The sequence below is a fragment of the Malaclemys terrapin genome, chromosome 2 (assembly GCF_027887155.1).
Source record: "Malaclemys terrapin pileata isolate rMalTer1 chromosome 2, rMalTer1.hap1, whole genome shotgun sequence".
Taxonomy (NCBI): Eukaryota; Metazoa; Chordata; order Testudines; family Emydidae; genus Malaclemys; species Malaclemys terrapin.
Window position 1 is genome coordinate 6723943 of NC_071506.1, and position 13306 is coordinate 6737248.

Genomic DNA, 13306 nt, shown 5'->3' on the forward strand with positions numbered 1-13306 from the left:
AAAGGGAGAAAAGGGGGGGGGGCCAAGACAAACTGACGCGTCCTCGCCTGGCTCTGGGTGCAAAGTCCTCCTGGGGCTCCCCACCTGCTGAGGAGCGTCTGCAGCAGACAGGTCAGTGCAGCGCGCTCTGAAGCCTGTTGGAGATACTGGGGCACAGGGGACCCACGGGGAGGTGGAAGAGGGGCACTCCAACATTTTTAGGAGACCCTATCGCCTTAAGGGCAGGGTGGGGAGATACAGGCACTATCCCCCTTGGGGGGAGCTGATTGCATTGCCAGGCCATGCCCTCACTGGGCGAGGGGGGTAGGTGGGATTACATCATCACCAAACCAAAACTCTTCAGCCCCTCTATCTATCTGATGTTCCCCCGGGATGCACCGGGGGTCCCCGTGCTCCGGTCAGGGTGACTGTGCAAACTGGAGGCCTGGTCATGAGCGAGGTAATGGTGCCATCCGCTCCCTTGAGAGAGGGCAGATTAAAGCAGGTCACCCCATCGTTAGGGCTAGGAGCCTGGCAGATGGCCCGGCAGTGCATGGGGGACCTGCCAGCATCCTAGTCTCATATGCAGATGGTTGCCCATTGTCTGATGGCAGTGATTCTGCCAACGTGGTCCAGACAGTACAGGCTGGTCCCATGGTGCCAGCTCCTCAGATTTTAAAGCCAAAAGGGATTATTATGATCATCTAGCCTGACCCCCTGCATCACACAGGCCAGAGAACCTGACCAGGGATTCCTGCACCTAGCCCTTAACTTCTGGGCGAATTAGAGCAGATCTTTCTGAAAGAAAGTCTTCTCGATTAAAAGACTACACGCAATGGAAAATCCACCACAGCCCTGGGTGAGCTGTTCCACCGCGTAATCGTGCTCACTGTTAAAAATCTGCATTACAAGAGAGTTTAAAAATACATAAATACTCCCCTAACGTGAATTAGCCATGTAAGCGCTTGGTGTAGTTCCTACAGGGATGATACGTGATCGCCAAGGGGAGAAGGGATATGCTTTGTACAACACTCTCTCTAACAATGTAGTTCACGCTAGGAAAACGTTTGAGAACGCCTGCCTTAGGCCCGTTCTGGGTATATATGTGCTCAGAGCACAGTTCACAGCAGGACACATCAGTTACTCAAATGTACTCAGTTTCCACTGACCTATGTTCCTGCAGCCAGTCAGTTCATTGCTAGCCTGTAAGAGGGCTCTGTACAGTCAGATTTCTAACACATCAGGAATTTTCCATGTCGAGCCATACACCCAGTTTTCCAGCAGATCTCGAATTCATTCAGTTGAGCTCTATCACCATCAGAGACCATAAAATTAGAGATGGGCCCAATCCCCCTAAACCTTAGTCCAACATCCACACTTTAGCTCCAGAGCCTAATTTTGTGCTTGATTCCCAGCTCTATGACACTGGCAGACCCGGTGTCAGCTCATGCCAAGGTCCCCATGTCTCTGCTGAACACTGAGAAAGACATGGCTGGAATCAGCCTGGCTCACCTGTTTACAAGTGTGTTGGTACTGTTCAAATAGGTATTAGGATGATAAGAATGTGGTTAGTGTTAAGACTTTATTGAATTCTTGTAAATCGTTGCATGTGCTAATCTCACAGCATCTGTAACCAGTATTGTAAAGTGCAATTTGAGTAGCTGTATTATGAGGCTCTGTGACTGTGTAAATCACCAGACAAGAGATAGACATTGACTAGTGTGAAGTGCTGATCTCCAGCAAAAGGTGTTACATCCTGCCCAACACGGAAGGTCCATCAACACTAGATGGACTGTTGTGGGACATTAAAGAAGACAAAAGACATCGTTTTTCTGCTCCCCTTCTCCCCACCCCCGCCCATGATGATGAATTAGGCAAATGGATTCTTCCTATCAGCTGAGTTCACAGATGAGAGCACATGGGAGGAGGGGGATAAAAACCCCTAACAAGAAGGAGCTGTATCTCTATGCTTCTTGGACTGGGGGGAAAACGGGGGAGTTTCCTAGGCATAAGCAAGAGATCCCCAGTGTTCAGCCTGGGTTAGCTCTAAAGGACTTATACAGCTTGCTTATTATAGATGCTTCCGTTACTAAAACCATAACTGATTTGTGTATATATGTTTACCTACTTTAACCTTGTAAATAACTCTCTTGTTTCCTTTTCTTATTTAATAAATGTTTATATCGTTTATTATATGATTGGCTACAAGGGTTGTCTTTGGTGTAAGATCTAAAGTGCAATTGACCTGGGGTAAGTGACTGGTCCTTTGGGACTGGGAGTAACCTGAATATAGCTATGATTCTTGGTGTAAGGGATCATCTAGCACAAAGGTAAACTTATCTGGGAGGCGAGATAGATCGGAGTACCCAAGGAACCAGTAACTCCATGTTTAGCCTGTTATAGTGCCTCAGGAGTTTACACATGATAATCAGTTGATGAAATCTAAATATAGAACTCACAATCAATTTGGGGTTGGTACCCTGCTTCCTGTCAGTCTACCCTGTGGTTGGTCATCATGCTCTTGAGTAACTGCAGGCCATGTTACAGGGCAAACCAAAATCACAGATCTGAACATCTCTGAGCTTTGAGAGGGTTCAAAAGGTAGATCTGACTTCTGCAGCCTGGGTTTATTTCCACTTAAAGTCGCTATGAAAACTCTATGCAAGCAGAGTGCTAGGTGTCCTAGCATTCTGTTAGATCAGACACTAACTGGCATGGAAATCAAATCCAGCTGTACTTTAATCTGTCAGAAATCTGAACCCCAGGCCTGGCACCAGCTGACAGTCTTGCCAAACTTGATAGCCCAGATTTCTCTATGCCAAACTCTACCGCTTAACCAGAGTTCTAACATGCTTTAAATCATGCCACTCTCCAGATTTCAGAAAACAGACCAGGATGGGGACAGGAAGAGATGTTTAATTATAATACAACTTGCACGCATCAGCCAGGGACCACGTGAGCACCAAGACAGGTCACCATGGTTAAGGATTGCTAAGGCAAAGGCTTTCTACCATCTCCTCTGCTTCAGTGAGCAGTGGGGGCCCTGCTTAAGTGTCTGATTCCAAAGGAGCAAAGAAGAAGGGACGAACATCTCTGCCAGCAATTCTCCCTTTTCTCTGACCCTAAGGAAGCCCCTCCATGGGTGCCCTTTGGGAATCAAGTCATGCTGCTTGAGAGAGGGGAAAGCCATAGTCCATGACAGCATGCCATGCTCTATTTCTGTGGAGAACTCCCCAGTGAGGTAATGCTGACGCAGCTAGGAATATCTGGTCCATCTCACAGTGAAACACTCCCTATACGTGGTTTTGGAAGCGGTGGCTGGCAGGGATGCCACATCAACACGTCAGGGCAAGAGGGCCAGGAACAGGGGTAGGTACAGCATCAGGTGTCCTGAGATCCAGTAATTTAAAGGCCGAACCCCAAAGAGACTCTACAAGTTGGAACTCTCCGAGTCTCCTGTCCCCTGCAAAGCAGGTTTTCCTGCATAAGGGGCAGCCTGGCCCAGGTCAATAATAAATAACGTTTGCCAGCCTCTAACTGCCTCAGACTCTCCAGGATTCATGTTGCAAAAGCCAACAAACTTTAACTAAACAGACCCGTTAATGGGACACTGCGTTACGGCCGTTAGGCCTCAGGATTGATTTCCTCTGCGCATCGTCCCATCTGGAAGGGCTTGCCATAAGAAATATAAACATATTGTTTCTCCTTCAATGCATCCTTGCTCAAGTGGGAAATGTTAAGAGAAAAAATAAATGCACGAACACCTGGAACTCCAGCCCAATGCGCTATAAACCCAGCAGTGTGTGGGCAGACCAGCATCCTGCAATGTACTGGCTAAGGGCCCAATCCCACAAGCTTTACACAGGCCAAACCTCAAGTGAAGTCAATAGCAGTTTGGCTGAATATGTCCGGGGAAGTACTGATCCGCCTTCTGATTTCACGGAAGGACAGACTGCTTGAGTATTGTGGACAATGGCTGTATCTACAATGCACATTGCATCCGGCCTCTGGCTCAGGTTTCAGTCCAAGCTCCCACTTCCGTCCACACACAAAGCAGTCTGACTCAGATCAGCAGGCACTCAGGACCTCCGTCCTTGGACCCTGCTAGGGGGTTGGGTCAGAGCCTGAGTCCGTCCTGCTGTGACTCGGGTCAAAACCTTGTCGTTTTGCAGTGTGGATACAAGTCAAGCCGCAGACCCGAATCAGACGGTCTGTGTGTATAGTGCAGTATGGACACTTTAGCACAGTTGTGCGACCTGGGTCCAGGTTTACAATGCAGTGTGGACACTCAAGCATAGACTTGGAAACACTGAGTCTCCAAACCCGGATTCCACAAACCCAGGATTAGTATGCAGTGTAGACACACCTGACTTCAGCCTACAGCAGACACAACCCATCAAATCATCCATCTCAGCGGGGTCTGTCACTGACACCGGCTCCTCTTTAGCTTGAGTGCAACACAAGACCGGAGCTCTACCTCTGCTAGCGAGTGAGACAGAAAAGCAGGCACAGAACGGTGACAGCTGGCTCCCCCACCTCGGCAAGGATAAACATTTGAAGAGGAACAGATTTTTGCCCCCACACGAGTCAGAATTTATTCCTGACAATCCAAAGGCAAGAAAGAGTCTGGCAAGTTCAGAGTGAAAGTACCCTCCCTGGTTTAACTGTGTGTAGCAGAGCTAAAGCAGAGAGCTATGCAGAGAGACTTCTGGAAACAGCAAGAAAAGACCTTGGCTCCAATTGCTTATGCAATCAGCCTAGCTCAAGGGTACTGTAGGAGCCAGGGTGAAGAAGCCCCCCTGAGTTGTTTCTCTCTCCACTTATTAGTTGTCTGTATTCTAGTAGCCCCTAGCAGCCCCCACCAGAGTCTGGGCCCCTCTGTGCAAAGTGCTGTACAAACACACAGTAACAAACAGCCCTTGAACAGCTTACAGTCTAACCGGACAAGCACTGGGAGGAAAGGATGTATTCCTCTCCCCATTATACAGGCGCAGGGAGACTGTGTGCCTTGCTCACTCCCCTAAGGAGTCTGTGACAGTGCTGAACTGAACTGAGATCATCCGAGTCTTGCTCCTGAAGCTTAACCACCAGACACTTCCTCTCCAATCTGCCTTCTGGACACAGGTTGTGACAGAGACAGAAAGGGGCTCCCTAAGGAAAATCGCCTTTTGTTCCCCAGGAGCCCCTAGTGCAATGTCTGCAGGGCAAGGGCTATTTCTTACAGACATTCAAATTCTCCCCTTGGGAGAGTCAACTAGTTCTTTTCATCTTTCCTGGGAAATCGAGTCCTTCCAGCCCCGGGATCACTGCTGTTGCACCTCTAGGAATTCTCTCTGGTTGCCTGCACCTAGCTTCTCTCCCTGTTTGAACTAACATGAGGTTCTAACCCTGTGCTTTTGCTATCACTCTCTCTTGCCTTCCCGATGAAATGGGAACACATCCATATCCACCTAGCACTCCACAGATATCACCCCACAGACATTCAGCCCTTTAATCCTAATATTAATAACAATGTCTAAGCAGGGACAGAGCTTGGGTGGTCCTGCCTCGGAAGGACAGGTTATGACTACACAAGCTAATGGGGAATCTTTCTCTCGATGGGCCCAAATCAGGGTTTATGACTCATAGTTTCATAGTTCTCATTCTGACCAGCAGAGGGCAGTGCTACCTCAGTGTTAGCTACATGGTAGGCTACCATTATCTGTGTTTCTTATAGTTCAATAACTACAGAAAGGCTCTCTTTTTGTATCACATTCCACAGGACCTTCCCATGAAGGAAGAACTCCACTGCTCCCACCTCTCTTCTACCCCCCAGCTCAGATATGTCCTGCAGGACTCCAGGGGCTTCCTGCTTCCCCATTTCCACCCCTTGAGCTCCACTTACCAGCTTAAATGTGTCACATGACAGGAGTCTAATTCCTCATATGTCCCTCCCCTCTTGAAGCATGGCTAACATCCTACAGGGATACAACTCAAATCACAGAGTGCTAAATCTTCCTTGGGACCTCCAGTTTCTTTAAAGAAATTCCCCAGTATCAGTCAGCTCTCCTTTCTCATGGCATGGCCCTTAAAGGCTGTGTCCTAATGTCTGAGAAACACATTCATGTCCTTATCCATGATAAGCTAGAGCAGAGAAGGCTGTAACCGGTCGGAAATTTTCTTCTTTCTGCTGAAGCAAACAGCCAATGCACAGCGGAAATGCCTAGAGTAACGGCATGGCATCTGTCACCCGGCGGCACAAGGAGAACGCCATGCATGGAAGGGAACTGAGCGTGAGGGTGGGGTGCCAGTTTCCTAGACCAGGAACTCCAGCTAGAGAGACACTGAGCCGGAGCACCCCTGCTACTGATCTTGGAGCTACGCCTGAATGGAGTCATCTTTGTGAAGCCCGTCAACTCACCAGCAATGTCAAGGGTTAGCAGCTATTGTGGGGGGGAGGGAGTTGGGTTCATTTTCTTTGTTATGGTCCTCGTTTCCTTGTTTTTTGCCTTCCCTCTGACTTTCCTTCTGGAGAAGATGAGTTTACCCATAGGCAGCGCATAATGGAAGCTGGGGGAGGCTAAGCCGGTCTCGGGGCCTCAATGGGGGGGCAGGGCCTCAGGGGCGAAGAGATGGAGTGGGGGCGGAACAGGGGTGGGGCTGCAAGGGAAGGGGCAGAATGGGGACAGGGCCATAGGGGAAGGGGCAGAATGGGGCGGGGCCCTAGGCAGAACAGGGTAGGGGCGCCAAGCTCCAGCCAGAGCCAAGACAGAGAGCGCCAACGTGCTCCTAGCTGAGGCTGAGAGCTCGCCGCCCCCCACCCTCCACCCCAGCCAGGGCCATAGGGGGGCTGAGAGCAGCAAGTCAGGGTGAGGCCTCGGCTGGAAGAGGCGGAGCAGCGGGCTAGCCTCCCCAAGAGGAAGCGTCACACCATGAGTTCACTCTGACCCTTTCCAGCAACACTTTATCCCTAAAAAGCCATGGCCGCTTCACTCAGAAACAGGAGTCTGACAAAAGTTGAAGGAAGAGGCGTATCACAACGGGAGGAAGGAGGGATCTCTGGGCAAGGGATGAGGGAAACTCTTCCTGGATGACGGTTCAACTCTTAAGATACTATGGGCCAGATCCTCAGGTGGTATAAATCAGCACAGTCCATTGAGTTCAGTAGAACTACTCCCGTGTAGGCCAGCTGAGGACCTGGCTATGCGGTGATAGGAGCTATTTCAATGCGCTAGATAGACAAGGAGCCACTTGATCCCTTTGGAATGACTCACGAGGTCTAGACTCAGAAAATCAATAGAAGATGGACTGAGTAAGGCACTTGGTGTCTGGTGGGTCCCCTGTCCTACTCCTGAGGTGTAACACGGGGATATTGCTACTCATCTACATATGGGTATCACCTAGGGGCTTGACTTACACTGATAAAGTGCCTAGAGATGCTTGAATGGAAGTTGCCACCGAAGAAGAAACAATCCCATGCTGACAGAACGGTAGATGAGACACTCCGCTTGCCAATATTCTCTAGTCTTCCCCTCGCATTTTGCTGTCTGAATTGCACTTTAAATGCCCTTTGCCATCATGGATGGGCTCCCCCGTGTCTTCCCATCCCAGAGACCCACCTACTGCCTCTAAACTCTATGCATTCAAATTCTCCAGCTGTGTGTATGGGGGGGAGAGGGGGCAACAGGGGAGTCCCAGGAAAGCTTGTTCCAGATCTGCCGGTTCTAGTAATTACTTGCGTTTATATCCAGCAGCATCTTTCATCCCCGAGTGCTTTGAAACCCACAGCAAAGGGCATCCAGCCTCGGGGATGAATTGCCGCGGCAGCTACACAGCTCCCAGGAACAGCACGCAACAGTCAAGAAGAGAAAGGGAAGGAGAACGTTAAATACAACGGAACCTGCCGGGGACTTAGGGAAAGCGGAATGTAATTAATCATAGCAGATGATTAGGATTAATACACCCAACTCTTGCAAAAGTGCTGCAGGATCTTTAATGGTTACCAGTGGCCAGTGCTGCAGTTTCTATCATTCACAAGACAGGCTGTCCTGCTAACATTAGGCTGTGTAAAGAGACCCCTGGGCATCGGCTCAGAGGGAAAGGTGCGACCTATCAGCCTCGGATCATCCACACCACTTCCTACAGCAGTGGACTCTCCATTGAAGTTCTCCCAGCCCCACGTTAAATAGGTTTTGCCCCGCTTAGCTCAGGAGACCTGATGGGGTCATAGCCAGATGTGGCACATCAGCTGACTCATACCCCTTGTGGATCAACACAGACGGATACAGAGCCTGGATGCAGGAGAGCCAGTTTGTAACACAAAGAGACACACTTTGCACCATGGAGCAAAGGGCACCCTCGGAAGCACAGGGAGACATGAAGGGGCAAACCCACCTGGGGAGAGGGAGCCCTGGGTCAGGAGGTGGGGCAGGGGGGACGTACGCAAAGGATCATGCACAAAATGGGCCTGGGCCATAGCTGTGCGAGAGATGGTGGAGCTGAATCCACCCCAAGAGCTGGGAAAACAGATCAGAGGCAGGGTCCCAGACTCCATCTCTTGTACTGCATTTCCCCAAGGCCAAAAAGCTGCTTCCAAGCTAACCCAAGCCCCAGGGTCAATCTGAGTCGACAGCTCTGGATTCCAGCTGCCTGTCCGCAGCCTCACTTCAACTTTAGACAGCGGAGAGCAGAGTGGGGAGGAGAGAATGTGCTGCGATGCGGAAGTTAGCCACAGATCAGATCAAAACCCGGCGGGAGGATTGTAACCACACGAGTGGGGACACGGAGTACCTGCCGAACCTCATTTTTTAAAAAAACCCTTAGGCAGAGTCCTTCATTTAACCTCAACCAGCAGGCAGGGCGTGGGATTGGGAATGCAGGAAACCTGGGGTTTAGTCCCAATTTTGCCACTGACTTGCTGTGTGACCTTGGCTAAGTTACTTCCCCTCTCTGTGCCTCAGTTTCCCATCTGTAAAATGAGGCACCTTTGTGCAATGCTTTATTGTATGGGGATTTAGCCCAGATGAAAGGTGCTGGTTTGACAGACCTGGACACTGAAGTATCTCCACAGAGAAGGTTAATTACTTGATATCTGGTCTGGGGGTCGAGGCACAGGGTTCTTATCCATCTTAAGTACTTATTTGCCCCCCCATATCCATAAGTGCCCCACAATCTTTAATGCATTTACCTTCACAACCATCCTTTGAGATGGGGCAGAGCTGTCATCCCCCTTTACAGATGGGCAGCTGAGCCGCAAAGAGACTAAGGGGCCCACAGTGAATGAGCCACAAGACAATCCCTCTTCTTTCACAGAACCACCTCTGTCTGTTCCCTTGATTTGGAGGGAGCAGGGACTTTCTCGGACTGCAAACCTTTCGGGGCGGAGACTATCTTTTAATCGGTGATTGGGCAATGCCTGGCACATTGGGGCCCGTAGGCGCTTCTGCAATGATACACAGGTGGGCCCACACCCAGACACAAGCACAACACAAGAACAAATGAGTTTGAACAATTTCCTGCATGAATCACACCCCAGCCATCAACTCCGAGAAGCAGCAACACTGGGATTTGCGTAAAGGAGGGTGATGTACGAAGGTCTCCATTTATTTCAACCCTTTTCTCCTCTGCAGAACCCTTGAGAGACAGAGTTGGGGTCGGGCGGGACAGGGAGAAGAGGCTAGCTGGGAGGAGAGGCAAAGGTTGCTTTCTGGGGCTTCTTTAATCACAGACGATGTCAGCAGATGTTATTGAGTGATTTGTGCGGCATTAAGAATGTGCTGGAGTGGGATTGGGGTTAGTTAGCTGTCAGCACATAACCTTGATGAAGATGAAGGAACGAAGGAGGGAGGGTTGTATTTATTCTGCGAATGGCTCGGGTGACGTTTCATCATGGAAAGTGACAGCAGAGCTGGTGCTTTCAGACACTCCTTCATTTGTATGGGTTTCCCCTTCTGCCTGGGAGGCAGACAGATGTGAGCTGGAGAGAGGGGCTGCCGGGGCAGGGGGAAATCCATCAAGAGGACTCCAGCCAGGGCTTGGGGTTTGACCACTAAGTAATACAAATGGAATGCTATCTGCAGTCGGACCTACACTTTCCACTCTTCCCTCGGCTTCCAAAGCACACACACTTTATGATGTTCTTTGTTCCATTCAAAATAAAAGCTTCAGTGATGTTGCCCCTTTCCCTATCCAAATAAATTAACAAGATCTGCCAGTTCAGAGTAACCCAGCCATCACCAATCAGCATGTCTAGCCCAAGGGCTTGTGAGCAACCCTACAATAACAAACCAACCCGCTAGCATTCGTGAACCACTCCCACAACAAACCAATGGGTGCAGGGGAGAAAAGTAGCCCAACTGAGCACATGCCCTGCACAGCATGAAGCACTTCCCCAGTCCCCCTCTTTACTAGGAGCTGTTCTTGGGCAGTTCTGGCTCTCATGTTTAAGAAAGATGAATTCAAACTGGAACAGGTGCAGAGAAGGGCTCCTAGGATGATCAGAGGAATGGAAAATATGCCTTATAAGAGGAGACTCAAAGAGCTTGGCTTGTTTAGCCTAATCAAAAGAAGGCTGAGGGGAGATATGATTGCTCTCTATAAATATGTCAGAGGGATAAATACCAGGGAAGGAGAGGAGTTATTTAAGTTAAGCACCATTGATGACACAAGAACAAACGGGTATAAACTGGCCATCAACAAGTTTAGGTTTGAAATGAGACGAAGGTTTCTAACCATCAGAGGAGTGAAGTTCTGGAACAGCCTTCCAAGGGGAGCAGTGCGGGCAAGAAACCTAACTGGCTTCAAGTCTGAGCTGGATAAGTTTATGGAGGGGATGGTCTGACAAGACTGCCTACAATGGCATGTAGCGGATCTGCGACTGTTAGCAGCAAATACCTCCAACAGTCAGTGATGGGACACTAGATGGGAAGGGCTCTGATTTACTACAGAGAATTCTTTCCCATGTGTCTGGCTGGTGGGTCTTGCCCACATGTTCAAGGTCTAACTGATTGCCATATTTGGGGTTGGGAAGGAATTTTCCGTGGGTCAGATTGACAGAGACCCTCAGATTTTTTCACCTTTCTCTGCAGCGTGGGGCACGGGTCACTTGCTGGTCTGAACTAGTGTAAATGGTGGGTTCTCTGTAACTTGAAGTCTTTAAATCATGATCTGAGGACATCAGTAACTCAGCCAGAGCTTAGGAGGTCTATTACAGGAGTGGGTGGGTGAGGTTCTGTGGCTGCGATGTGCAGGAGATCAGACTAGATGATCATAAAGGTCCCTTCTGACCTTAAAGTCTATGAGTCCTCATTCACGCAGTGCCTACCACAGCTGTGCGCCTCAGGACTGGGTGTGGTGGACTCGCGAGGGCATTGGTAATGGGGTATGAAGTCTCTCACTGCAAGGTCACCAGATCAAATCCAGCGCAGGTTGGTCATGAGTGAAAGCTCCCATTGAGAGCTAGGTACAATGGACAAGTGCTCTCTGCTTTGGTTCCCAACACACAGCAATGTCCATGGCTACAAAATGCTAATTTGCCCTCTTGCTGTCCATCTTATCAGAGGCCAAAGACTGAATGGGCCACAGAGACCAAGGGCTTGTCTACACAGGAAAGTGCCACTGGGAAAGTTAAACTGAAATAGCTAGGTAAGTATGCCTTCCCACTAATTCCAGATTAGGTGCGTCTATACAGGGAGTAGTACCAGTATACACCTTAGCTTATACCAGAATAAGTCTAGACAAACCAGAGAGGAAGGCTGGTCTTGTGGTTAAGATACTCAACGAGACGCTAGGAGTTCTGGAGTCGATTCCTACCTCTGCAAATGGCCTTCTATAGAATATCAGGGTTGGAAGGGACCCCAGGAGGTTATCTAGTCCAATCCCCTGCTCAAAGCAGGACCAACCCCAACTAAATCATCCCAGCCAGGGCTTTGTCAAGCCAGGCCTTAAAGACCTCTAAGGAAGGAGATTCCACCACCTCCCTAGGTAACCCATTCCAGTGCTTCATCACCCTCCTAGTGAAATAGTTTTTCCTAATATCCAACTTAGACCTCCCCCACTGCAACTTGAGACCATTACTCCTTGTTCTGTCAACTGGTACCACTGAGAACAGTCTAGATCCATCCTCTTTGGAACCCCCTTATAAATAGTTGAAAGCAGCTATCAAATCCCCTCCTCCCCCCCATTCCTCTCTTCTGCAGACTAAACAATCCCAGTTCCCTCAGCCTCTCCTCATAAATCATGAGCTCCAGCCCCCTAATCATTTTTGTTGCCCTCCGCTGGACTCTTTCCAATTTTTCCACATCCTTCTTGTAAGTGTGGGGCCCAAAACTGGACACAGTACTCCAGATGAGACCTCACCAATGTTGAATAGAGGGGAATGATCACGTCCCTTGATCTGCTGGCAATGCCACTACTTATACAGCCCAAAATGTCATTAGCCTTTTTGGCAACAAGGGCACACTGTTGACTCATATCCAGCTTCTCGTCCACTGTAACCCCTAATTCCTGTTCTGCAGAACTGCTGCCTAGCCACTCAGTCCCTAGTCTGTAGCAGTGCATGGGATTCTTCCATCCTAAGTGCAGGACTCTGCACTTGTCCTTGTTGAACCTCATCAGATTTCTTTTGGCCCAATCCTCTAATTTGTCTAGGTCCTTCTGTATCCTATCCCAACCCTCCAGCGTATCTACCACTCCTCCCATTTTAGTCTCATCTGCAAACTTGCTGAGGGTGCAGTCCATGACATCTTCCAGATCATCAGATATAGGACCCTGGGCAAGTGCCTTAATCTCTCTTGGCCTCTGCTCCCTCTCAGTAAAATGGAGATAATGACTCCTACCCTTCATTGGTCTGATCTACAACTGTAAGATCTTTGGGGCCAGGATTCTCTTCTGCCACAGGTGGGATTTTTAAAAACACCCAAGTGAATTAGCACAAGAGCTTTCACAGGGACTTGCGCTCTTAGGTCTTTTGGGTGTTTCTGAGAGTCCTGTGCTGTGCATCTGTACAGCACCTAGCACAATGGGGATCTCAAGGGGCTATTGTAATATGGATAATTAACTGAGCTACTCTTTACCCCCAGCAGGTGGCAGCAGTCCGGGGATGTCTGCCTGTGCTGTTCCCAGAAATGGATACAGAGAACGTTGGCCTCTAGAGACAATAATCCAGCACCAGATGAAAGCTGCCCGTCCCAATGAGGCGGCATATAACAACAGTTCCCCATCGGTCAAAACGCTTGACCCCAGCAACGGTGAGAGAAACAGCATCAGTTCACCGGGGTCTTATTCTTAGGGCTGCCTACCAGCAGTTTACAAAAGGATCGGTAAACCCTGCTCTAATGAGTTGACCCCG